This window comes from Mustela erminea, chromosome 18 (assembly GCF_009829155.1).
Source record: "Mustela erminea isolate mMusErm1 chromosome 18, mMusErm1.Pri, whole genome shotgun sequence".
Classification (NCBI taxonomy): Eukaryota; Metazoa; Chordata; class Mammalia; order Carnivora; family Mustelidae; genus Mustela; species Mustela erminea.
The window spans coordinates 12,987,934-13,012,665 of NC_045631.1; the positions used below are offsets into that span (position 1 = coordinate 12,987,934).

The 24,732-nt window shown below is 47.8% G+C and overlaps 1 protein-coding gene and 1 long non-coding RNA gene across 7 annotated transcripts in view; both read right to left on the minus strand.

Annotated features, from left to right (window-relative positions):
* Positions 1–24,732, minus strand: part of TOM1L2 (target of myb1 like 2 membrane trafficking protein) — a 115,858-nt gene that overhangs the window by 90,373 nt on the left and 753 nt on the right. The gene's annotated exons all lie outside the window — the stretch shown is intronic.
* LOC116578063 lies at positions 523–23,961 on the minus strand. Its single transcript, XR_004280718.1, has 4 exons — positions 21,963–23,961; positions 19,483–19,485; positions 8,366–8,374; positions 523–533 (listed from the first exon to the last, which is right to left on the minus strand). It is a non-coding gene; the product is annotated as an uncharacterized LOC116578063 (long non-coding RNA).

The window sequence follows — 24,732 nt, forward strand, 5'->3', positions numbered from 1 at the left end:
GGACCTTTTCTCTAATGTCCCCTCTTCCTAGTGTGCCCCACCCCCTCCTTATAAGCTCCCGCAGGAGACCAGCTCAGGTGTCACCTCTGGACGCTGCCCCAGCATAGCCCCATTATCAGGACACCCCCATGCTGCACTCATGTTTGGATCTGCCTCTCAATGAGAACGTGGGCTCCCCCGCACGGAGAGGACACCCCTCTCCTTCCTCCCCATCAATACAAGGTGGCTATGGCTATTATCACTAGTCGTGTCTTAAAAACTGGGGCCCCCGGGCAGACAAGCAGAGGCTGTGCCAGCCATCCCAGTGCCTGGCATGAAGTGGCTTCTGGAACAGGCTGCCCAGTGCCTGGACAGGGGAAGATGGCAAGACACTGAGCAGAGGGCCGTTTCTGACCTTGGCTGAGACAGCCTTGCTGCGGTGCCCATCATGTGTCTGTAAAGCCCATGGCTGCGGGAGGCTTCTTTAGTGCCTAAAAAATGCGGTGGTGGTTTCCTTCCAAAGGTTCCCGACCAACGCGAAGTGATAACGACAGCTTGACACTCCCCTTACCTCCATGGCTACAAACCTAAAGAATATTTATGATCCATGGGCTCAGAGATTTGGTGTCTTAGAAGCAAAGAAAAGGTCACAAGACGAACTGACGTAGACCATCTGCTCCTGGGTGGGGACAGGGAGCCCTGCGTTCAGTTATTCCCCCCTGCCAGCGCACCAGGCACCTGCTTTTTTTGCAAAAATCCGGGAGCCAACACAACGCTTTTTATTTAACTTGGAATAAAACCGATGTCTCCTCCGAGGAGGGGTAAGAAGCCGAACACAAACATGCCGACTCTCAGGGAATGGAGAAACCTTCTGGCAGGGTTGCTTGAGACCTCCGCACGGGGCCCACAGCCCTCTCAGGAACGGGGTACTTGCACTCTCCATATTAAATTCTTACCGACAAGGCTTAACGGAGGAGAACAAATGCTCCTGGAGATGTCTGCATGATTGCAAACGGAGAAAAACGCGTCAGGGGCTAGCGCTAGAGGAGCTTCCCTCCTCCTACATTTTTCATGGGCCTGCTGCTCCTGCAATTCCCAACACCACGCTTCTGACATTACAGCAGATGCTGCCCGCCGCCGCCGCTGCCGCCGCACTAATCCTTCATCCTCGGGGGCCAATGGAAATGTATGATTTCCCATTAATCAGGGCTGCGGACACCAAAATAGCTCATCTGACCTTTGCAAATACCAAAGGGTAGATTTAAAGCAGAAAACTGGCGAAAGAGAATGCAGAAGTCTTTAGCTTTTCTTTCAAAGATGATTTGATGTCATTAACCAAGAAGCCGACTGTCTCTAGGACCAGCGGGGTTAAAAACTGGGGAGAAACGGGCAAATTGGAAGTGAGGCAGCTACCAATGTTTCAACACACACACACACACACACACACACATACATTCCTTGGTGAATTATTTAACATATATTAAAAATATATATGGCTCAGAAATCTCTTGGATTGAAAACACTGTCAAACTGGGAGCGAGCAGTTCTCTAAGAGAATCCACACACAAGGAAACAAACCTGAATTTGAACGCCCGATATCAGCTGGACTCCACGAGACAATAAAGCGCTAACACACCTAAGACCCACAGATCCGCTACTGAGAGGACAGACTCTCTCTTAGGAGACCGCATTACACTCATCAAATTCATTAAGCTTCCTCACATATATACCTGCTTTCTCTCTATTTATAGGCCTGTAAATCCTAGTTGGTGGTTGATGTTTCCTTTTTTTTTTTTAAGATTTTATTTATTTATTTGACAGAGAAAGAGATCATAAGTGGGCAGAGGGGGCGGGAAGCAGACTCCCCGCTGAGCAGAGAGCCCAATGCGGGGCTCGATCCCAGGACCCTGAGAGCATGACCTGAGCCGAAGGCAGAGGCTTAACCCGCTGAGCCACCCAGGTGCCCCAACCCCTTAATATTTCATGGGGATTTTCTTTGCATCACTAGCATTCAGCACCACACAAAATTGGATCCCAGGTCATCTTCCTAGGACTCTGGGTTTCTCCACTTAAAAAAGGTAATTACAGAAAACTTGAGGAACAGAAAAAAGAAGGAAAGCCATTCACAGAAGCCTGCCAGCACCCTAATTCAAATTTTTTATAGCAGCTTTATTGAGATATAATTCACATGCTATAAAATTCACCCTTTAGAAGTGGTACAATTCAGTGGCTTCTGGTATAGTCACAGAATTGTGCAACCATCACCACCAACTAATTCCAGAATATTCTCCTCCACCCAAAAACAAATGCTGTACCTATGGGCATTTGCTGCCTACTGCCCCCCTCATCCCAGCCCCGCCCCCAACCACTAATCTGCTTTCTCTCTGTATAAACTGGCCTATCCTGGACATTTCATGTAAGTCGAATCATGTAACATGTGCCCTTTCATGTCTGGCTTCTTTTACTCACCATAATGTTTCACCGAATCCAGTTTTTTTTAGCACTTTGCTCCTTCCTATCTTAATTTTTTTTTTAAGATCCTATTTATTTATTTGACAGATCACAAGTAGGCAGAGAGGCAGGCAGAGAGAGAGAGAGAGGAGGAAGCGGGCTCTCTGCTGAGCGGGGCTTGATCCCAGGACCCTGGGATCATGACCCGAGCCCAAGGCAGAGGCCTTAACTCACTGAGCCACCCAGGTGCCCCAAAGCATAATCTTCTGCTAACTTTGTTAAGTCAAGCCTAGGGCACCTGGGTGGCTCAGTTGGTTAAGCCACTGCCTTCAGCTCAGGTCATGATCCTGGAGTCCAGAGATTGAGTCCTGCATCAGGCTCTCAGCTCCCCAGGGAGTCTGCTTCTCCCTCTGACCTTCTCCCTTCTCATATTCTCTCTCACTGTCTCTCTCTCTCTCAAATAAATAAATAAAATCTCTTAAAATTAAAAATTAAAAAAAATAAAGTCACCCTGGGTTTTGCTGAACAATGAGTTACTGACCCTTAGCTGGTCCAGAAGCTCAAGGAAGCCTGTATGGTCTCTACGTGTGCGCCAATCATACTGGTCTACCATTAACAGCAAGCACCTGGGGGTTAGGAAGGCACTGAATATAAAGAACTACCAGCTCTAGGGACGACCACACACAGCAGATACACTCTGTGGCAAGAAAGAGTCGAGAATTCAAGAAAATTAAACAGTTAGAGCTAGCTACCATGCGTCAAGCTGTTCTGCAAATGTTACGGGTTAATTGTACCTGCGCTAACACTCAGCCCAACACTCTCCGAAATCTGTATGTTAAACGGGACTATATTCCGAGGTAGGTCTTTAAAGAAATTATAAAGGTAAAATGAAGACAGCCGAGTGGGCCCTAATACAAACTGACCGGTATCCTTCTAAGAGGAAATGTGGACACATCAGGAGATAGCAGGGATACGTGCAAACAGAGTTAGGCCATGTGAGGACACAGCAAGAAGGCAGCATCTGTATGCCAAGGAGAGAGGCCTCAAGAGAAAGCAAACCTGTACACCTTGATCTTTTTTAACTTCTCACCTCCAGAACCATAAGAAAATAAATGTTGTCTAAGCCACTAGGTCTGTGCTTTTTGTTACGGAAGCTCTATCAAATGTCTCATCTACTGCCCCCACACTCTAAAGAGTAGGAATAGTGTCCCATTTTACAGATGAGGAAGCTAAGGCTCAAACAGGTTAGTAGAGCTGAGACTCAAGATGAAGTCTGATTTCAAAGTTTTTGTTCTTTCCAGAAGTACACAGACTGTGATCTATTTTTAACTTTTCTGCAGCATGAAAGATCAGACTATTAAAATAAAGAAAAACTTTTTTTCTACTTTCAAAAAAACCAGTATGTACTCTTCCCAGAACATACCTTCCAAATTCCAAATGCATTCATTTCAGAAACAAGTTTTTGAAAGATTTTACTCTTAAGCAATCTCTACACCTGACGTGGGGCTCAAACTCATGGCCCCAAGATTAAGAATCACACGTTCCTCCGACTGAGCCAGCCAGGTGCCCCCTCAAAACCATTTTTTTTTTTTTAAGATTTTCTTTATTTATTTGACAGACAGAGGTCACAAGTAGGCAGAGAGGCAGGCAGAGAGAGAGAGGAAGGGAAGCAGACTCCCCGCTGATCAGAGAGCCAGATGTGGGGCTCGATCCCAGGACCCCGGGATCATGACCTGGGCCGAAGGCAGAGGCTTTAACCCACTGAGCCACCCAGGTGCCCCTCAAAACCATTTTTCATGGAGGAAAAGACCCTTTAGTGAGCACATACTTTATATGCATTATCCAGTTTGAATGAAGAGATAGTCGTCATAAGCAAGGAAAGTGAGGCACAGAGACATTAAATGTCTGCAACCTGGCACCGCCTTTATCTTTCACTAAGTTCCCCAACCTAACAGTTTCACTTTGAAACACCTATTTAAGCCGACATAGACCAAGTAAATTCCGAAATAAATTCTACACCTTGACCTTGCATTGAAACTAGCAGCACTGGGCCCTCTGGATACCAAGAGGAATGCCACCTGGTCCCTACCTAGGAGGGTGTGTGGAACCCAGCAGGGGAAGGACACAAGTCTTCAGGGCTGCTGCTGGCCCATATAGAGCTTCGAGCAAATGAGACAAAGGTTCCCCAATCTCAAAGCAGGAGTAGTCCCAGAACACAGCCTGCTCAGAAGCCCTGTGCTCCACTCAGCTGTCCACACCTCCTCTTGCAATGAGTGAGAGCAAAAGAAGCTGGAGAGCAATGGAGTGTTTGGTTCTCTTTCCCTCACTGGCCAGAGCCTCCCCCACAAACCCCTCTGGACCAAAGCCAGCCAGGCCATGAGATGAGGGCATTCGGACTCTGAGGGCAGGGTTGGGGTATGGACCCAGGCCTATTCACAGTGGTTCGGGGGCGATGCCAGAAAGTGAAAGTGCCAAACAGGGCTCAAAACGTCAGCAGGGGGCGCCTGGGTGGCTCAGTGGGTTAAGCCTCTGTCTTTGGCTCAGGTCATGATCCCAGGGTCCTGGGATCAAGCCCCATATTGGGCTCTCTGCTCAGCAGGGAGCCTGCTTCCTCCTCCCTCTGCATGCCCCTATGCCTACTTGTGATCTATGTCAAATAAATACATAAAAATCTTTTAAAAAAAGGGGCGCCTGGATGGCTCAGTGGGTTAAGCCACTGCTTCTGCTCGGGTCATGATCTCAGGGTTCTGGGATTGAGTCCCGCGTCGCGCTCTCTGCTCAGCAGGGAGCCTGCTTCCCTCTCTCTCTCTGCCTGCCTCTCTACTTGTGATCTGTGTCAGATAAATAAATAAAATCTTAAAAAAAATTAGAAATTTCTACTTATAAGAAGAATGCAATGTAGAGCATAGGGAATATGGTAGTATTTAAAAAAAAAAAAAACAAAAACGTCAGCAGGGGGCGCCTGGGTGGCTCAGTGGGTTAAGCCTGTCTTTGGCTCAGGTCATGATCCCAGGGTCCTAAGCCCCATATCTGGCTCTCTGCTCAGCGGGGAGCCTGCTTCCTCCTCTCTCTGCCTGCCCCCTGCCTACTTGTGATCTCTGTCAAATAAATAAATAAAAATCTTTTTAAAAAAGGGGCGCCTGGATGGCTCAGTGGGTTAAGCCTCTGCCTTCGGCTCCTGTCATGATCTCAGGGTCCTGGGATTGAGCCCCGCCTCAGGCTCTCTGCTCTGCCTGGCTCTCTGCCTACTTGTGTTCGCTCTCTGTCAAATAAATAAATAAAATCTTTTTAAAAATTTAAAAAAAAAATACTTAAAAAAAAACCAAAACACCAGAGGGGGCCACATGGGGAGCAGGTTGTCCTGAAGACCAGGTGAATGGGGACCTGGAGCCAGGAAGCAAAACAGGTTAAAGCCAAGAGAAGTTCAGGGTCCCTGGACATCTGCAGAAGACCTGGCTTTGATACTATTTGGTACCATTAGGACACCCCCCCCCCACAGTGGGGGCTTCATGCCAACCATTTCTTATACAGGTGCTACCTGCCGCTCAGGGTCCCCAGGCCCACCTCTCCCTGGTGGTAGGTGCTATTCTAGAGAGGGGAGTGGCAGTTGTGGAGCACTGGCCAGGGACACCCACTTCACCAGCAACACTGGACATCTAGCATGGCGGAACAGAGGGCTCAGCACAGGGAACAGCACATTCCAACACTTCAGTTCTTATCATAAGAGCCTGTCCCTGCACATAGGGGCTCCCTGCTGGGTTGGAGAATAAAGACTACAAAGCACCATTTCTCATAGCTCAGTCGCACGGGAAACACACACACACAAAGCACCATTTCCCATAGCTCAGTCGCACAAGGGAAACACACACACACACACACACAAAGCACCATTTCCCATAGCTCAGTCACACAGGAGAAACACACACACACCCCTTCCATAATCTGATCTGTGCCAGGAGGGGTCTACGAAAAATATAATTGGAGTAATTAGGACATCAGAGGCGGCGGCTTAGTGAGGGTGGCATTCGAGCCACACCTTGCAGGAAGGGCGGAACCTGACCAGGACAGCAAGAGAGGCAGAGAGGGGAGCCATCCTGGTGGCGGCAAGGGCAGAAGCGAAGGCTTAGAGACAGGCAGGGTGCCTTGGAAATGGGCATGATCCGAGAAGTTAGCAGGCCACTCCACGAAGAGCGGGTTGGACCACCAATGGGTGACTTTAAGTGGGCCAGGGAGGTGGTGTTCAAACACTGAATCAGTCCTCTTGAGGCTCTCCTGCTTCTGCCCTAGTTTGGCTGTGCCAACACCATGAATGCTTCCTGATCTCACAAGGAGGGGGCCTCAGCTGGGAGCCCTAGGATGGCAACAGGCCCCAGCTGGACTAACCTTGTTTTGGTCTCACTGTGTTTATTTATTTTTTATTATGTTTATGATATTTTGGATCACTGCCAAGTGAAACTGGTTTTCAATGTTCAGTAGTGATAAGGTCCTTTAAAAGTAAATTTGCCCAAGTAAAAAAAATGACTCGATATAAAAAATAAATATATTCTATAAATAGCAGCATAAATGACCCCTGGATACAAGAGATTCACAAAGGTGGTCCCCAGGAGTTCACGGAAACCATGATTATTTGGGGAGTCCCAGGCCAGGGCCTAGCCATGCAGGTGGAGAAACTGCACTGTCTTTTTCCAGGTGACCAAGAGACCCTCAAGGCCCACTGGTAAGGAGGTCCTAGTTCATCTTCGCCTCTAGGGGGAGGATCTCTGGGATGGCATCCCTTGGGATCCGCTTGGGGGCCAATCCATGAGCAGCGGTAGCGCTTTTTTTTTTTTTTTTTAAGATTTTTATTTATTTATTTGACTGAGAGAGATCACAAGCAGACACAGAAACAGGCGGGGGGGTGGGAAGCAGGCTCCCTGCTGAGCAGAGAGCTCGATGCGGGACTCGATCCCAGGACCCCGAGATCATCACCTGAGCCGAAGGCAGAGGCTTAACCCACTGAGCCATCCAGGCACGCCACCCCCTCCTTTTTAAGATTTTTAAGCTGCGGTAGCGCTTCATGGCAAACCTAGATTCACCTCTGGGCTCTGTCACTTACTCCCTGGGAGGTCACCGGCATGTGACTCAGCCTTGCTATAAATCAGAGAAAAATCAACCACTGCCTTAGAGGTTGCTGCAAGGAGAATGACCAGCAACCTTCAATAAGTGGCAGTTCCCTCCTCCCCCAACTCCCTTTCTAGCTCTCTGGCAGGGACCCAAATCTGCCATCCAGCCTTTGACAGTGTTCCTCTGATTGGGAGCAGAGAGAATTTTCCTCCTCTGTCCTGACCCTGAATAAAGGATGTGCAAAATGCCTGGCTTTCATGTACTGTCTTGCGTTAGCCACGAGGAAGGAGACCCCATGGATTATCAAGGCTAGTGTGTCACCAGTAATGCGCAGGGACTGTGAGTGTGGGCATCCCGGTCACTACCCGGGCGCAGCAGCAGACAGCTGTGGGCCCCTCACAGCAGGCAGGCAGGCGGCGCCAAGAAGGCAGGCACTTGACAGGCCAAGGAGGCAGGAGGAACAGAGCGACTCTGCAGCCCAGCCACAGGCACATTTGCGCCTGACGAAGGGAGCCGGCCAGAGGCCGCAAGCTTTAGTGCACACGTCCCGGAGCTGGTTTTCCACGAAGCATGGACCACCACCAGCCAGATACCTTTTCTGTCCGCAGATGTGCAGAAATGCAGGAGACCGCCGGCACTGATGAGGCTGAAGGGGCAACAAGAACTCGGGCTCTGTCATGACAGTCCCATGCGGAACATAGTTTCCAAGTCTGGCAGTCTCTCTTGAAGCTTCCAATGCTTCTAGAGTCTGACCCAGGTTTTTACTGCTGGGAAGGCAGACCAACAACATCAGTGCACAAAGATACATTGCTACAGCGCTGTTTCTAAGGACAAAACCCCACTGCCTCCTAGTCAGAGCACAGCGGTGGAGTAAATGTGTGTCCGTTGTACAGGGCGCTCTGCACAAGGAGGTATGTAAGAATACGCCGCCCGGGGAAGAGCTCCCAGACACACCGGGGCATGACAAGCAAACTGCACAGTGAAGCCCCCTGGCAGGATCCCGCTGTACAAAAGAAACTTCGTGGCACACGGACCACACACTAAGCGACCGACGGGGCTAGCGACGGGGCTACCTCTGGGGAGCAGGGTAAGGGTGGGAAAGCGGGGACCCACACTTCACACAGAATACATTTACTGTCTCATTTTTCAACAAGAATGAGCTCAATGCCCATTCGCTGAAAGGCAAACAAACAAACAGTGGGCACCAAAGAACAAAGAGCCGGCAGCATCTGGGCGGCAGGAGCCGGGGAGCCCGGGGAAGGCCCATGGCCACCCAGAGCAGCCCTCCTCCCCCTCAGCCTGGGCCACAGGAGGGCCGGGAGGGTGGTGCGCCTTCCTCCAAGTCAGCCTTCCCGCCACCATCATGGGACTGCAATGGGGCTTCTGGGAGACGGCTCCAAAGGTTGCTTCCTTTGCCTTCACCCACCCCACCCTGTCCCCCTGGTGGGGCTTGGAAGCAGGTAACCTCCCACACCCTTCTCCTTAAGTCTATCAAGTTTGGAAAACAAAGAGCCATTAGGACATTCTCTCAAACAAAAGCACCCATCTGATGAAGTTCAGCGACAAGCCCCCTGGCTTGCTCCCGCCTCCAACTCCCTTCTCTTTCAGGCCAGCTCCTACTCATCCTTCAAAACCAGGTTCGGGCAGTGCTTCTCAGGAACCTGCCTTCTGCTCTATTCTGAGCCTTCCCTAGGCCTTGTTCTGACTTCTGTCGCAGGCTGCCCTGGGCACTGAAATGACATGTTTATCTCCCCGTCAGTGGAACTCGCTAAGGGTGGTGACTGTATCTCACCAGCACCAAGCAGGGCAGGCACTCAGAGACCCTGGGGGCTGTCCCACTTCCCTCCAACCCCATCACACTGCAACCTGTGTACCCAGAGCACTCAGCTTTCCCCCAAGCCAGGAGGTAGCTTCTCCTGGAGGACCTCAATTCACCCGGGGCCACGATAATGCCACCAGCCCCACTGAAGGCTCTCATTTCTGTTCTGTCACTGAAGCCACAAGTGACTTGTGAAGGCCCTCTGTTCCACCATTGCCTCAAAATCCAAAAGGCTAAGTGGCCACTAACAAAGCAATTTTGTCCAACAACCACCAAACAGCATCATTTAGCAAATACAACCTGCTGAGAAATGAACACGGTCCCCACAGGACTTATGTTCTGCCTTACTCCAAATACACACCCTTCACAGAAGCGTTGAACGATCCTGGATTTATGTGGGTACTTAATGACAGACCCCCCCAAAACCATGCAACCTCCTCACACCTATTAGGATGGCTGCTATCAATACAACGAAGTCAGCAAGGGTGTGGGGAAATTAGAACCCTTGGGTACTGTTTGTGGGAAGGTCAAATAGTGCAGCCATTGTGGGAATCAGTATGGAGGTTCCACAGAAAATTTAAAAATAGTGGTACCATATCCAACAATTCCACTTCTTGGAATATACTCAAAATAACTAAAAGCAGGAACACAAATAAGTATTTGCACACCCCTGTTCACAGCAGCATTATTTACAATTGCCTAAAGGTGGAAGCAAGTCAAGGGTCCAAAGATGGATGAATGGAACAAATGTGGTCTATCCATACAACAGAATATTATTCAGCCTTAAAAAAGGAAATAATTATGGGGCGCCTGGGTGGTCAGTTGGTTAAGTATCTGATTTTTTATTTCACCTCTGATCATGATCTCAGGGTTGTGGGACTGAGCCTGCATTGGACACTGTGCTCAGTGGGGAATCTACTAGAGATTCTCTCTCTCCCTCTCTCTCTCTCCCTCCCCCTGTTCGCATGCTCTCTCTCAATCTCTCTAAAATAAGTAATTTTTTTTTTTAAGATTTTACTTATTTGACAGAGAACAGGAGAGAGAGAGCATAAGTAGGGGGAGTTTCAGGCAGAGGGGGAAGCAGGCTCCCCACAGAGCAGGAAGTCTGATATGGGGCTCAATCCCAGAACCCTGGGATTATGACCTGGGCTGAAGGCAGATGCTTAACTGACTGAGCCACACAGGCATCCCTAAAATAAACAAATCAATCTTTAAAAAAAAAAAAAAAAAGGAAAAAAATTCTGACACATGCTCCAAGATAGATGAATCTTGATTATGTCAAGTGAAATAAACCAGTCACAAAAGGACAAACGAACAGGGTACAGACCAGCCAGTTCTGACCCCCTGACCTGTCCCCACCTCCACCCAACACCGTGGGAGCCCAGCTGGGTGGTTGGAAGCACAAAGGCTGTTGTAGACCTCACCGGGTTTCGATCCTGTTAGTTGTTTGATTCTGAGAAAGTCACCATGGGTGGGGTGAAAAGGCCGAGCTCACAAGGTAAGAGGGTTCAGTGAGCTAGAATGGTAGAAGGCCCCCAGAACAGTTCCCAGCTCACACAGGCACTTCCGTTCCTTTGACACCTCCCTTTGGGCCAATACACAGAGCGCCTCTCCAGGCAGGTAGGCTAGAACATTATTCATTTCAGAATTCAAAATCCCACCCCATTCTCATGGTGTACTGAAATTAAGAGTCACATAATTATTAAATATGTATACACTAAAAGTGTCATTTTTAGTTCATGGGTATGGGGCCAGCTCTGCAGCAGTGGGAGGACCTAAGCTAGGTTTGGAATGAGAAACAGTGTCACATGGGAGGAAGGAGCACGAGGAGCACTGGCGGGAGAGTGTGTGCAAAGGTCTGATAGAGAGTCCGACAGGAAGCAGCCCAATTAGTGAGGCCCTGAATGCCGGGCTAAGTTTATAACCCATTCACAAGGAGACAGGGAGTTCCAGGAGGGTTCTGGCAGATTTGTCCCAGGTTTTGAGTGGTCTCTGTGTACAAAGGGAGGGAAAATCGAACTGAGGAGACAGGCTGGGAGGTATGTGCAAGGGTCCGGCCAGGAACAGGGTGGGTCTAAGTTAGAGGTGATCTAAACCAAGAAGAGGAAACAAAGTCTAAAGACAGTATGAAGAAAAGCAAACAAATTCCCTTCCACTGACGTGAAGCTCGAGGCCAAAGGAGGCCCCCAGAACCGCCAACGGTCTGGCACCCGGGTCCCCCTGCTTGGCCCTTCCAGACCGCCCTTCCTTTTGCTCTTGCTCCCTGGAGCAATCTGCCTTTATGTTCAAGAGTATTTATGAAATTGAAATTAGTGTCTCTCATGGGCACCTTGTCAGAAACGTGCCATTACAAGTGACATTTTCGGGTGTCAGAGTTAGTCTCTTTCTCAGTCTGCTGGTAGATCCAATTTGCCCAGTTGACAAGTGAGAAGACTGCGACACCAATAATTATAGAAACAAACCCAACCCAGTATCTGGGAGTCAAGCTGTTCTCTCCATGTCTTCCCTCACACTCAGCAGACAGTATGGCGGCCCACTGGCAGAGGGCCCTCACTGCTCAAACCATGGCAGCTCACAGGGACCAGCAGGACCCCAGACCACACGACCTTTCAAGCCGGCAGCTGGAGAAAAGAATGCACAGGACTTCTTAGGATTGCAGGAAGAAAGCAGAAAACCTCTTCAAAATACCACCCAGAATCAAACAAAAGAGCACACACTGTACAACTTCATGCCTAAAAACTTCTGGAACAGGCAAAATTCACCCTTGGTGACCAAGTTGAGATCGGTGGTTACCTGCACAAGGGGTGTGTTGTAGGGAAGGGCTGTTTGGATGGGGCAGGAGAGAACTTTCTCGGGTGATGGTCAAAGTCTTTATCTCGGCAGAGGTGCGGGTTACTACTGTGAATGCATTTGTGAACACTGTAACAATTAAGATTTGTGCAGTTCACTAGAAATAAATTATATCTCAAGGAAAAATGTGTTAGAAAATGTGTGTGCATGCATAATACATACGTAAAACTAAAAATCCACAACCCGTATATTTAAGTTAGATTCAAAAGAATCTTCTGTGAAAGCTCAAGGTCTTAAACTTCAGAAAAACTAAAAGCCACTCTGATTCAGGACTTAAACTTTAGGCATGGAAATGAACTTGGAGACTCTGCTGTTCAGTTCTCCTCTCCAAATGAGTAAAGAGGCAGAATGTGACCTACCCACCATCACACAGCACATCAGTCACAGAGCTGACCAATCCGGGGCTCCCCAAGTGCTAGCCTGGGATCCATTGGTCCGTTCTGGATGGGTGCCAGAAAAAGCAGCTGGAACAGAGTACCAAAGGTGATTTTATGAACTAATTTCATTTCAACCTTCAAACCTAGAGCTAAACAGTCACCCCCACCAAATTATGTGTGAATGTGATTAACTTCCAGAAAATAAAAAAAATATTTGCCTTTGTGAGTCTAGGTCAAGAACGGCCCCCTCTGGGTACGCCTGGCTGGCTCAGTAAGTGGAGGGTGCGACTCTTGATCTCAGGGTTGTGAGTTTGAGACCCACGCTTGGTGCAAAGATTATTAAAAAAAAAAATCTTAGGGGAAAAACAGAACTGCCCCTTCATCAAATGGCAGGCTGCTACTACTTTTCTTAGAGTCTTTGCCCATATACAAACATCCGTAACTGGGCAAGGGCCCTGGGTAAGAGTCAAGGGATGCCCCCAGGTTTATCACTGACTCCCTATGGGACTTGGCAAGTCACCTATTGTGATACAAAAAGAAATATGTATCTGATCCTTGTCCCTAGTTCCTGGCACACAGCTCCTAAAATCCTTGGACTCTCCAGAGTATCAGAGGTGTCTGCTGTATGCTAATGAGATGACTAGAGGCTGTGCCCCTAGATAGCTTCACAGTGGGGGCTGGACACCAGAGGACTGGGAATTTTCAGCCCCCGCTCCACCTCCAACCTCCAGAATGAGAGTGGGGCTAGAGAATGAGTTAATCCCCAACGGCCAATGATGTAATCAATCATGCCTACACAGTGGGGTTCAAGGGGCTTCTGAGTTAGTGAACACAATGAGGGGCTGGGAGGGTGGTACCCCCCGACCCATGAGAGCATGGGCACTCTGTGCCCCTCCCCACTTCCCCCACTTCACACATCTTTTCCATTTGGCTCTTCCTAAGTTGTATCCTTTATAATAAACTTGTAAATGTAAGTAAAGTGATTTTCCTATGTTTTGTGAGCCTTTCTACCAAATTCTTGAACCTCAGGCAGGGTCATAGGAACCCTACAGTCCACTGGGGGGCAACGGAGAACTAGAGACTGGTGTCTGAATCAGGGATAAGTCCCGTGGGACTGAACCCTTAACCAGCAGGGTCTGTAACAACTCCAGGCAGTCAGGTCAGAACTGAACTGAATTGTAGGACAGGGAGTTGGTGTCAGAATTGGCTGCATGGGGCGCCTGGGTGGCTCAGTGGGCTGAAGCCTCTGCCTTCAGCTTGGGTCATGGTCCCAGGGTCATGGGATCGAGCCCGGTGTTGGGCTCTCTGCTCTGCGGGGAGCTTGCTTCCTCCTCTCTGCCTGCCTCTCTGCAGGCCTCTCTGCCTACTTGTGGTCTCTGTCTGTCAAATAAATAAATAAAATCTTAAAAAAAAAAAAAAAGAATTGGCTGCTGTCAGGAAACAAACAAACAAACAAACCAACCAACCAACCCACCACACATTAGGTGTCTTACCTGTTGTCCAGGTAAAAATAGCACAGCCCACCCTCCCTGGGCCTCAGCTTCCTCACCTATAAAAATGAGGGAGTTGGACCAAATGCTGCGAATACCCTTCTACCTTGAATTCATTGAGTCTTTGAATTGCTGGTTTAAGAATTTCCAGAGTTAACACGAGGGATTCTCACCCTCTGGAAGCCACTAGAAAATTCTGCTCTCCAACGCCAAGCCACATAATTTCTCAGGCCTCATTTCCTATTTTGACTAATGATGTGCCAGGACTCTGTGTGATTTCTCCTTTGAGAAGTGGCAGAAGACTCAACAGTGTCCTATTACAGGGCCACGTCCTTGTCCCCAGCCCTCTAAAGATGTACAACCCAATTCTCTGAGATGAAGGAAGCAGTCTCTCCCCATTACACTCAGTTTTAAGCCAAAACCTGAAACAGAATTTTTGACATGCCTTCCACACTACAAGGCTGGTGCTTCATGAATGATTTAAACAGCAGCTGGTAATGTCTTAAAAGCAAGTTGGTCAGTTAGACAACTTAACATCTGTTTAAATCCCCTCTTCCCGCACCCCCCAAGATCATAGTTTCAAAGCAAATCCAAAGAGAAGGTAAATATACAGGGGTACACAGGTCTTCCATGACCGAGAAGAGCCTCACTGAATTGGAAGAAAGCACATCCTTTAACAGAGATCTCAGAAAATGCACTGGGATGACGAGGACACTTGGGTACCGAATCACACTAGGACTGAACTGGATGAATCATATCTAACATGAGCACACCTGAATCAGGGACAACAACTGCCAGAGTTTCAGCCTCCAAGTTCATTCATTCAGTCCCACAAATAATTACTGAGCTCTCCAGCTTAGTGGTTACGAGCACTGGCTCTGGAGTCCTCAGGCCTGGATTCAAATCCCTGCTCTTAGCACAGACCTTGGGGAAGGTTCTTAGTTTCGAAGTCCTGGTTTCCTGCTCTAGAAAACGTGAGGCTCCTGCCTCACAGGGCTGCTGCGAGAATGAAAGGAAATGATGCGTGTAGGTACTTAGCCCAATTTCTGGTGAAGAGTCATGCTGACTAGTACTGCCGGCGTCACTATTCTAAAGGCACATGTTAGACTCTCCAGAAAAATTAGGGCATGACGCCACAGGCGACAAAAGAAAAAAGAGACAAACTGGACTTCATCACAATGAAAAACTTTTATGCATCCAAGGACTCAATCCAGTAAAAGTAAAAAGGCAACCCAGAGAACGGGAGAAAATTATCTGCAAATCATGTAGCTACTAATTAACATCGGTCATATCCAGAAGGCTCCTAACACTCAAAAATGATAACCACAATAAAAATCTCCCCAATTAAAAACCAGGCAAAGAGGGGCACCTGGGTGGCTCAGTGGGTTGGGTCTATGCCTTTGGCTTGGGTCATGGTCTCGGGGTCCTGGTATCGAGTCCCGCATGGGGCTTTCTGCTCGGCAGGGAGCCTGCTTCTCCCTCTTTCTCTCTGCCTACTTGTGATCTCTCTCTCTCTCTCTTTCTGTTAAACAAATAAATAAAATCATTTTAAATTAAAAAAAAAAAAAAACCAGACAAAGGATTTGAACCCAAATTCCTCCAAAGATATACAAACGGCCAATCAGCAAATGAAAAGATGTTCATTGTCGCTAATGACTAGGGAAGTGCAAGTCAAAATGGCAATGAGATATTATTACTTCACACGCATTAAGGCAGACTACCATTAAAAAACCAAGTAACTACTGGGGCGCCTGGGTGGCTCAGTGGGTTGGGGCCTCCTCCTTAGGCTCGGGTCATATCCCAGGATCCTGGGATGGAGCCCCGCATCGGGCTCTCTGCTCGGCAGGGAGCCTGCTTCCTCCTCTCTCTCTCTCTGCCTGCCTTTCTGCCTGCTTGTGATCTCTGCCTGCCAAATGAATGAATAAAAAAGTCTAAAAAAAAAAAAAAACCCAAACCAAGTAACTACTAAGTTTCAGTGACCATGCGGAGAAATGGGGGCCCTATGCACTGCTGATGGGAACACAAAAAATGGTACAACCACTGTGGAAAACAGTATGGTGGACCTTCCATGAAAGAGTAAAAACAGAATTACCGTATGATCCAGTAATTCCACCACTGGGTATATATCCGAACTAACCAAAAGCAGACACACATACGGATATCTGCACACCCATGTTCACAGGAGCACTGTTCACAATAGCCAAAGGTTGAAGCAGACCAAGAATCCAGAGACAAATGAATAGATATATAAAATGGGGTACAGGGGCGCCTGGGTGGCTCAGCGGGTTGGGCCGCTGCCTTCGGCTCGGGTCATGATCTCAGGGTCCTGGGATCGAGTCCCATATCGGGCTCTCTGCTCAGCGGGGAGCCTGCTTCCCTCTCTCTCTCTCTCTGCCTGCCTCTCTCTCTGTCAAATAAATAAATAAAATCTTTAAAAAAAAAAAAATAAAAATAAAATGGGGTACATATATACAACGGAGTATTGTTCAGCATTAAGAAAGGAGATCGTGAAACGTGTTCCAACGTGAATGAATCTTAAAGGTATTATGCTAAGTAAAATAACCCAGTCACAAAGACACATTTATTGTCTGATTCTATTTATGCGAGGTGAGGGTACCTAGAGCTGTCAAACTCCTAGAGAACGAAAGTAGAAAGGCTGTTCCCCGGGGGCTGGAGGTGGGGAGAAATGGGAGTTCTCATTTTATGCATCCAAAGCTTCATTTAGGCAAAATGAAGAAAGTTCTGGAGATGGACGGCGGTGATGGCTGCACACCGGTGTGACCGTACTTAATGTCACTGAACTTTAAAATGGACAGAATGGTAAATTTTGTATTATGCCTATTTATCACGGTTTTTAAAAGCCAATCACTAAGTACAATGAAAAACAGGTGCACTGGTGGAACACTGAGTGTAGAGGACGCAGGGAAGGACCTGTAGCATAATACCAGGTTTCGCTCTTATGCCTGGAATCTCACTGATCCTCTTAACAGTCCTGTAAGACGTGACAGAGCAAGTGTTCTCGTCAACATACACACCCCTTCCCTGTTTACAGATCAGGGAAGTGAGTATTGTAACAGTTAACGAACTCACACTGAGCAATCACACCTGAGACAGAGACTCCGACCCAAACAAAAAAGGGCCACTTGTTGGAAGAGAACAGAGAGAGGTCCGTGGGCATCCATACTGCTCTAGAATTCCTTGATGCAACTTATGCGAGCTTCGTCGAATTCCCATGTGGAATCAGTTAAGGCTCCTTCTTGTCTAAATGGAAACAGACCAGACTTGCTGTCTGCAAGGCAATGTGCACAAAAGCCTGGGAGCTTGACTCCCTGCATGTGGAACACGGCTCAGCCGACCCTGAACCACTGAACCTTGGGCAAGTTTCTTAGCTCCTCTAAGCCATTTCTTCATCTGTAAAATAGAAATAATCCCACGGACTTAGTGGAGTTTTCAGGGAAAAAAAGATTTTAACGAGATAATGCATGCGACAGGGTGTCTGGAGGATGCTGAAGGATCGGTAAATGATGGCTAGTATTCTGAGCTTTGAAAGATGCTAAAAAATAAGATGGACAGAAAGGAACCTCTGGAGCGAGCCGCTGTGCTGCATATGCTCTGCCACATTCTGTGAAGGTCACGGGGAAAGAGAAAGCACGCATCCTGCTGTGGGGAGCCTCTGTTCTCATTTGGAAGATAAGGCAATAAACACGTGACGAGACATACAATAAATAACCTCGGGAAACTGCACCAGGCAGGATGGAAGCGATCAACAGGTCTGAGCAGAGTAGCTGACTGCAGGACACTGTGCCGGGGACTTCACATACATTCTCTCATTTAACCTCCACGAAAACCTGGAGAGCTAAGGAATTTGCTATTTTGGAGGTGAGGAACAAGCCAACAGAGATAGCAAACACTGTGAGTTCAGAGAAGAGATTCAGCACCATCAACCATCTAGGAAAGCTTCCCGGAGGAGGAGGAGGCACGGCCTGCCAGAGAGCAGGGAGGCTGACTGGATAGAGAAGATTCACGACATTCAGCCAGGTCAGAGGACTGGTAGGAACACTAAAATAGACACCAAGTCTGAAAATGGGTTTTTTTGTTATTTTTTAAAGATTTTTTATTCATTTGCAAGAGAGAGTGTGAGCCAGAGGACAGCCGGGGTGGGAGTTGGGTAGAGAGAGAGGGAGAAGCAGACTCCCTGCTGAGCAGGGAGCGGGATGCAGGGCTAGATCCCACAACTGCAGGATCACGACCTGAGCTGAAGGCAGAGGCTTATCCGACTGAGCCACCCAGGAGCCCCTGAAAATGGTTTCTTTAAAGGCCCCTCTCCTAGCCACTACAAGCTGGGTCAGGGGAAAGAAAAAAAAAATTGAAAGAAAGAAAAGAAAAGACTGAATGTTATTTATATCTCTTCAGACTACTAGGTTAACCTAAAAATTCTGAGTGATGGATCTGCTAGGTCAAGATCAACAACGCTTAACTGAAGCTCCTCTGGGGACTTTACTCAGATTCCCTTCTTTGCACTGTATCAGCCCTCCCCCCCCCACCAAGAAAAAAAACAGGTAGATTACACAGAAATATGCTAAGAGAACTTATACAATGTTGCCATCCAAGAGAAAAACCAGGGAGTGAAATGTACAAGGACTGCACCCCTTCCACTTATTACAAGAAATGAGAAGAATCTCAATGAATTTGTAAGAGAACATTTTATGTGATCTTTTTTTCTCCTTTGCATTTTGTGTGTGTGCATTTTTCAAGTTTTCTACATGGAAAACACTTTTTAAAAAAATCATGATTTTATAAGAATTCTTTATATCCCAAAGAGTCCTCTGTAAGCAAGGACAGCCCTTCAGTCAAGTCCTCGTGAGTGTGCTCCTGTGCAGGTACATGGAAAGCAGGGTAGAACAAGAAGCAGGCTGACCCCCACCGCAAGACGGGAGCTTTATAAGCTGTCCAGGCAGTTCAGGACAAATGCTCTCAGAACCCCAGTCCTCCTCCCCTGGTCCACCAACCTGCCTCAGCACTCTTCTCTGACCAGGGCACATAGGAAGGGCCCTGCCCCAACTTCGGAGGAATTGGCTGTGCCCGCTCCCAACTCCCCTGAAGGACCCCCACTCTGCACAGATGGGAGCTTTGATGGGAATAGTCAAGAATGACCTTTCAGTGACTGCCAAGTGGAAACCTCCCTATCTCCGTAGACATCCCTGCTACCCTCATCCCTAGAAATCCTTCCTGACTTCCCAGTACCACCCAAGAAGAGTCCCAACTATCTGGCCAACATCTGAAGCCCCCCCCCCCACCTTTCCAGTCTTAGCTCCCACCACTCTCCCTTGCTAGATCAATAGAACCGATCCTATGATGCCCTCCCCCAACTTAATATCAGCCTTTGCTCAAGACGCTTTCTCAGCTAGAGAACACCCTCCAAGCCTCCTTCTCCATCCCTACTCATCCGTAAAAGCTCTGTTCAGTGGCCACTGCTTCCTGAGTTCTTCCTTCCTCCCTTCCAAAGGTGGTGCTCCTCACTCCTCCCTGGCTGAGGGCAGCACAGAGTAACAGCACACCAGTTCCAGAGCCACAATGCTGGATTCCGCTCCAGCTCCCTCCCTGCTACCTGTGTGACCTTCTCTCTTTGTCTCAGGGTCCTCATCTGCAAAATGGAGATCACACAGTACCTGACTCACAGTTTTCTTGTGGGGATTAAAGGCTGCAGGATCTAGAAAGCACCTACTTCAGTCTCTCACACACATAAACCTATTGTTTACAAACAAAAAGCTATTGTTACTGTTAATGTTGGAGGTAATAACCCCTATGGTCCTCCACTTTCTTCATTTATCTGTCCAGTCTAATGCCCCACTTCTCATCACATCTGATTTAGGTACCTGTTTTAGCTCCCTTACTAAACTGAGCATCCCAGGAAATACTCAGCTTGATATATATACAGAAGGCAATAGAGCCTCTAAATGACCAATTTCTTATAACCCCATTTACAGTCTGTCCGTAGGAGAACCCATATTTGTGCCCGGGTGGCTCAGTGGGTTAAGCCTCTCTCTCTGGCCCAGGTCATGATCTCAGGGTCCTGGGACAGAGCCCTGTGTCGGGCTCTCTGCTCAGCAGGGAGCCTGCTTCCCCCTCTATCTCTCTGCCTGCCTCTCTACCTACTTGTGATCCCTCTGTCAAATAAATAAATAAATAAAACCTTTTAAAATAAAAAGGAAAACCCATATTTACTGTTTGAGGAAAGGTAAAGAGGAGATTAAGGGAACGGAACTTTTAATCTAGAGCTATACTTCTCAAAGTGTGGTCCCCGGACCAGCAGCAGCAGCGGCAGCAACATCACTCGGGAACTTAGAAACGTTGAATGCTAGGCTCCAGCCTATACCTCCTGAATCAGAAACTCTGAAAAGTAGCGTCCAGCAACCCGTTCCAACAAGCCCTTCGAGAGATTCTGCTGACCCTGAATCATGAGGTCTGCAAGGCAACATGGCAGTGTAAGAGGAGCGCGGGCTCAGGAGCAGATTCCAGGCTTAACTCTGGCACAAAACCTTACATCAGTCTCCTAACTTCTCAGACCCTCAGCCTCCTTCAAAGCAATACAGGCAGACAGTAACACGCAGATAATTAAATATTGTGAGGATTGCATGAGATCCCACATTCAGAATTTGCATACAGTAGGTGCTTAATAATTTTAAGCTCCTTTCAGTTGTCTTCCTGTGTATGGACAGGGCTGCAAAGAAAAAATAAAAGGACCTAGGTGAAAGGGCTTGGTGAACTGCCAAGTGCAATAGAGATCTGAGGGACAAATAATTATTCTTGGAACAAACAGCCCAGCTCTGGAACACCTAGCATTCCCAGGGTAGGAGGAGGCTGTTTATGTCCAATCTACAAGCACAAACTCTGCAACAGAGTACTACTACTTACAACAGAGTATCTACTTCTTACCTGCTCCTGAAAGCTGAGCCATGAAGAGAATACACAGTCCTCCCTTAACCCCCCTCACCCGCCCAGCATTCCCCTCAGAATTAATGAACTACTCCCTACTGTTTCCATTTAAATGGATCCAAACTTTACTCTTAGAAAAAGGATAATCTGAAAGCATTTTCCAGCCAATACAAGAAACTGTCACCACTTGCACCACATCATAGACCTGATTTGGGAAAACCTAGTATGTGATACCTAACCCCTCTGTGGTCCAGGAGGGTTTAGATTAAGACAGGAACCTTTTGAAATCTGTTTCAGAAGAGAAACTCCAGAAACAAAAGTACTACTTTTTCTTCCTCCACACTTCCTAGCCTCTCATACTACTGCTTGTTCTGCTCTAAGTCATCCATTCTACTCAGGAACCACCTTCCACAAGGACAGTGAGGAGGGCTACAAGAATACACAGGGAACTAAGTCAGACTGTGGGCTTAGCTGCCTGTTCAAGCAAAGAGCCCCCAGTTAGAATGTCTGTGTGAGGCCCCAAGCATGACAGAGTAATAATTACCCTACCTCTTTCCAACCTGGGCCCAGCAGAATGGTTCCCCCAAAGCAGGTGAGAAAAGGGCTGTTCTGCCATGAATGAGGCATTGACCAGAGAACACACCATCAACCTTCATAAACACATCCGTGCGGCGGGTTTCAAGTAGCATGCTCTCGGACACTCCCAAAAGATCCAGAAATTTCTCAGGAAGGAGGTGAGAACTCCAGATGTGCACACTGACAACAAAGCTGTCTGGGCCAGAGGAATAAGGAAAGTCCCATACCATAAGCATGTGCGGCTGTCCGGAAACCGTAATGAAGACGAAGATTCACTCAACAAGCTCTTGGTACATTTGTTACCTATGTACCCATCACCCCTTTCATGAATCTACAGACAGTTAATGCGGATGAGAATCAACCAGGCTGTCAGATAAAGACAGAAAGTAATAATAGTAATGACCAAGCCCTGAGACTACAAGCCTAACGCTTTGCCCTAACCTTTTGCGGCTCCGGCTCACCTTTGATGAACATGTTACCTCTGCAGAAGGCTCCCTGAGAGTAGCTACTAAACGTTTGTACCCCAGAGCCTGGCACCCACAGGCTCTCAGAAGGCCTACTGAACTAGGCTGGTGGGACTGTTTCGGTGCAAGCCCCACGCAGCCATTGAGAGGTGTTATTTTATGAGTGGGTAAAACAAGGGCCAGAGAAGCTAAAACCTGGAAGTCAGCTGAGCAATGTCATCTTTGATGACATCTTTTGATATCCCAGGCCCAAACCCAGCTTGCCACTGTCCCCCACCGCAACCTCTGTTCCACTCAGACTGGTAACACAGATGTGCCCACATCGCCCTCCAGGCACGGGCTGTCCTCCTCTCTGCCTGTGGAATTCCCAGGCACCCTCGTGAATAGCCCCTAGACTCCAGGAAGCCAGTCCTATCTCCCAGCTCTTCTGGAATCTTCTGGACTCCTAAGAACACTGACAATCTCCACTACACACCTAAGCACTCACCTAGGCAGTAGCCTTCTGTCAGTGCTTGTGATTCCAAGCATCTCTGCTCTCCCTCTCCACATCAGAAATCCCCGAGGACCAGGACAGCCACGAAACCCCAGCTCTCCCTTCTCCCAGCTGAGCAGCGGCTTCACTCCTCTGCACCTCGTTTTCCCCATCTCTTAAGTGGGAAGGACAACAAAACTTATTCCACAGAGCAGCCGGAAGAAGCAAGTATTAGCTGTAGATTCGCTCTGCACAAGCTACAGGTGCTGTTTCTTATACTCATCAGCTTTGTTTTATTTCTGTCTCCCTTCTCTCCGGTCAACCACCTGGAAATACTTTTCAAAGAATACTAACAACACTAAATGCCTTGAAAATCACGTTTACACTTTGTCACAACAGTACAGAATTTACATTAGAACCTCCTTCTATCCTCTAATTTAGCTGAACTGTGAAATCAGCTGGGCCTTGTCTGTTGACCAAATTGACAGTGTGGATGCTTCATTCACTTCCTGGTTTAGTGTCTTGCCTAAGGGCTGGTGAATGGGAGGGGGGGTCTGTTCCTTCCCAGGCCATAGAAGGGCCAGGTCTGTTCCTTCCCAGGTCAGAGATGGGCCAGGTGTCCCCCATATCCTCTCCAGATACCACACTCAAAACTAACTTAACTCTTCTGTTGTGACAGAAGTGACAGCTCCAATTTACTGAGCCTTTACTATGTACCGGGCAACAGTCATCTTACTGAAGCTATACTACTCCCAATATGAATTTCTCTCCTTCTCTCTCAGCAAACTAAGGTTCAGAAAGGTCACACAATTTTCTAGGGTCAAACAGCCAAAAAATGGGTAAGGCAGAAATCAACTTGGGCCTTCTGATAGAAGTATCACACTCTTTCCACTCACTGTGTATCCCTGTATCCATAATATTTGTGTATTTTTAAATGTCCTTTAACTTCTACTCATCATGAACTACCGTGGCATTTCCAAAGTGTAGCATTTCCTACTGTAAAAGAGACAGAAAAGAAAATAAATCCCTTCAAGTTTACCAGTGCCCTCCAGCAGCTGTCTGGGATTCAATACCCAACTGAGAAATGAGGTTTTGGAAAAGAAAATGCACCTGAGGAAAGGAGATGAGGAAGAAAATCTAGATAGACACGATAGTCTGTAAAGGTGGGGAGAGACTCACCCCAAGCCCCATGTCCATCCTATCCTTTACCAAAAGCTTTACACTATAAAGAAAAGAAAGGCTCCTAATGCCAGTTAGCCAACAGGAGAGGCCTCAATAATTTCCCAGACCCCACTAAAGGCTGAAGAGTAAGCAAGAAAGTCTTAAGTACATCAGGAAATAAACAAATTACTACTGCCTAAACCAGCCAGGCCCAGAAGGACACCAAAGGTCCCCACTCATAAAAGATGTTTTACCAGTCCTTCCACCAACCAGGAGGAAGCCAGTTTTATTTTTTTTTTTATTTTTTTTTTTTAAAGATTTTATTTATTTATTTGACAGACAGAGATCACAAGTAGGCAGAGAGGCAGGCAGGCAGAGAGAGAGAGGAGGAAGCAGGCCCTCCGCGGAGCAGAGAGCCCGATGCGGGGCTCGATCCCAGGACCCTGGGATCATGACCTGAGCCGAAGGCAGAGGCTTAACCCACTGAGCCACCCAGGCGCCCCAGGAAGCCAGTTTTAAAAGAAAGCAATCAACATTCTCAGCTAATCAGCTGGCGAAAGTTACTGTCTTGAGTGAAAAGGCAAGTTGCTTTTTTAGTAAAGAAACCCCACACAGTGGGGCCATTCTGGTGTTCACTCACACAGCCTTGAGTTTTTCCTCACCCAGGATACCGGTCGTCTCTGGTACCCTTTTTCCAGGTACCACATAGAATTAACAGGTACTACAGAGCAGCCACATAGAATTAACAGGTACTACAGAGCACCCCTCTCTCTCCACTGTCACCAAGAGACTTCAGCTTTGGGCAAATTTAACACAGCAAGGAAGCAACAGTCAATGCGCAGAGACTAAGGAATATCAAACCTTTGGAACTTGAAGGGACCTGGCCCATCTCACCTCCAAACACCTCACTTAACAGGTAAAATGTCAAACCAGAAAGAGCAGTGACTTGCACAAGGTCATATAGGAAGAGTCACTGGCAAAGTCCCTCCTGGAGCCCGGGCTTCCTGACTCCCAGACCAGGGCTCTTATCATTAAATAACACAGCCTCCCGTCT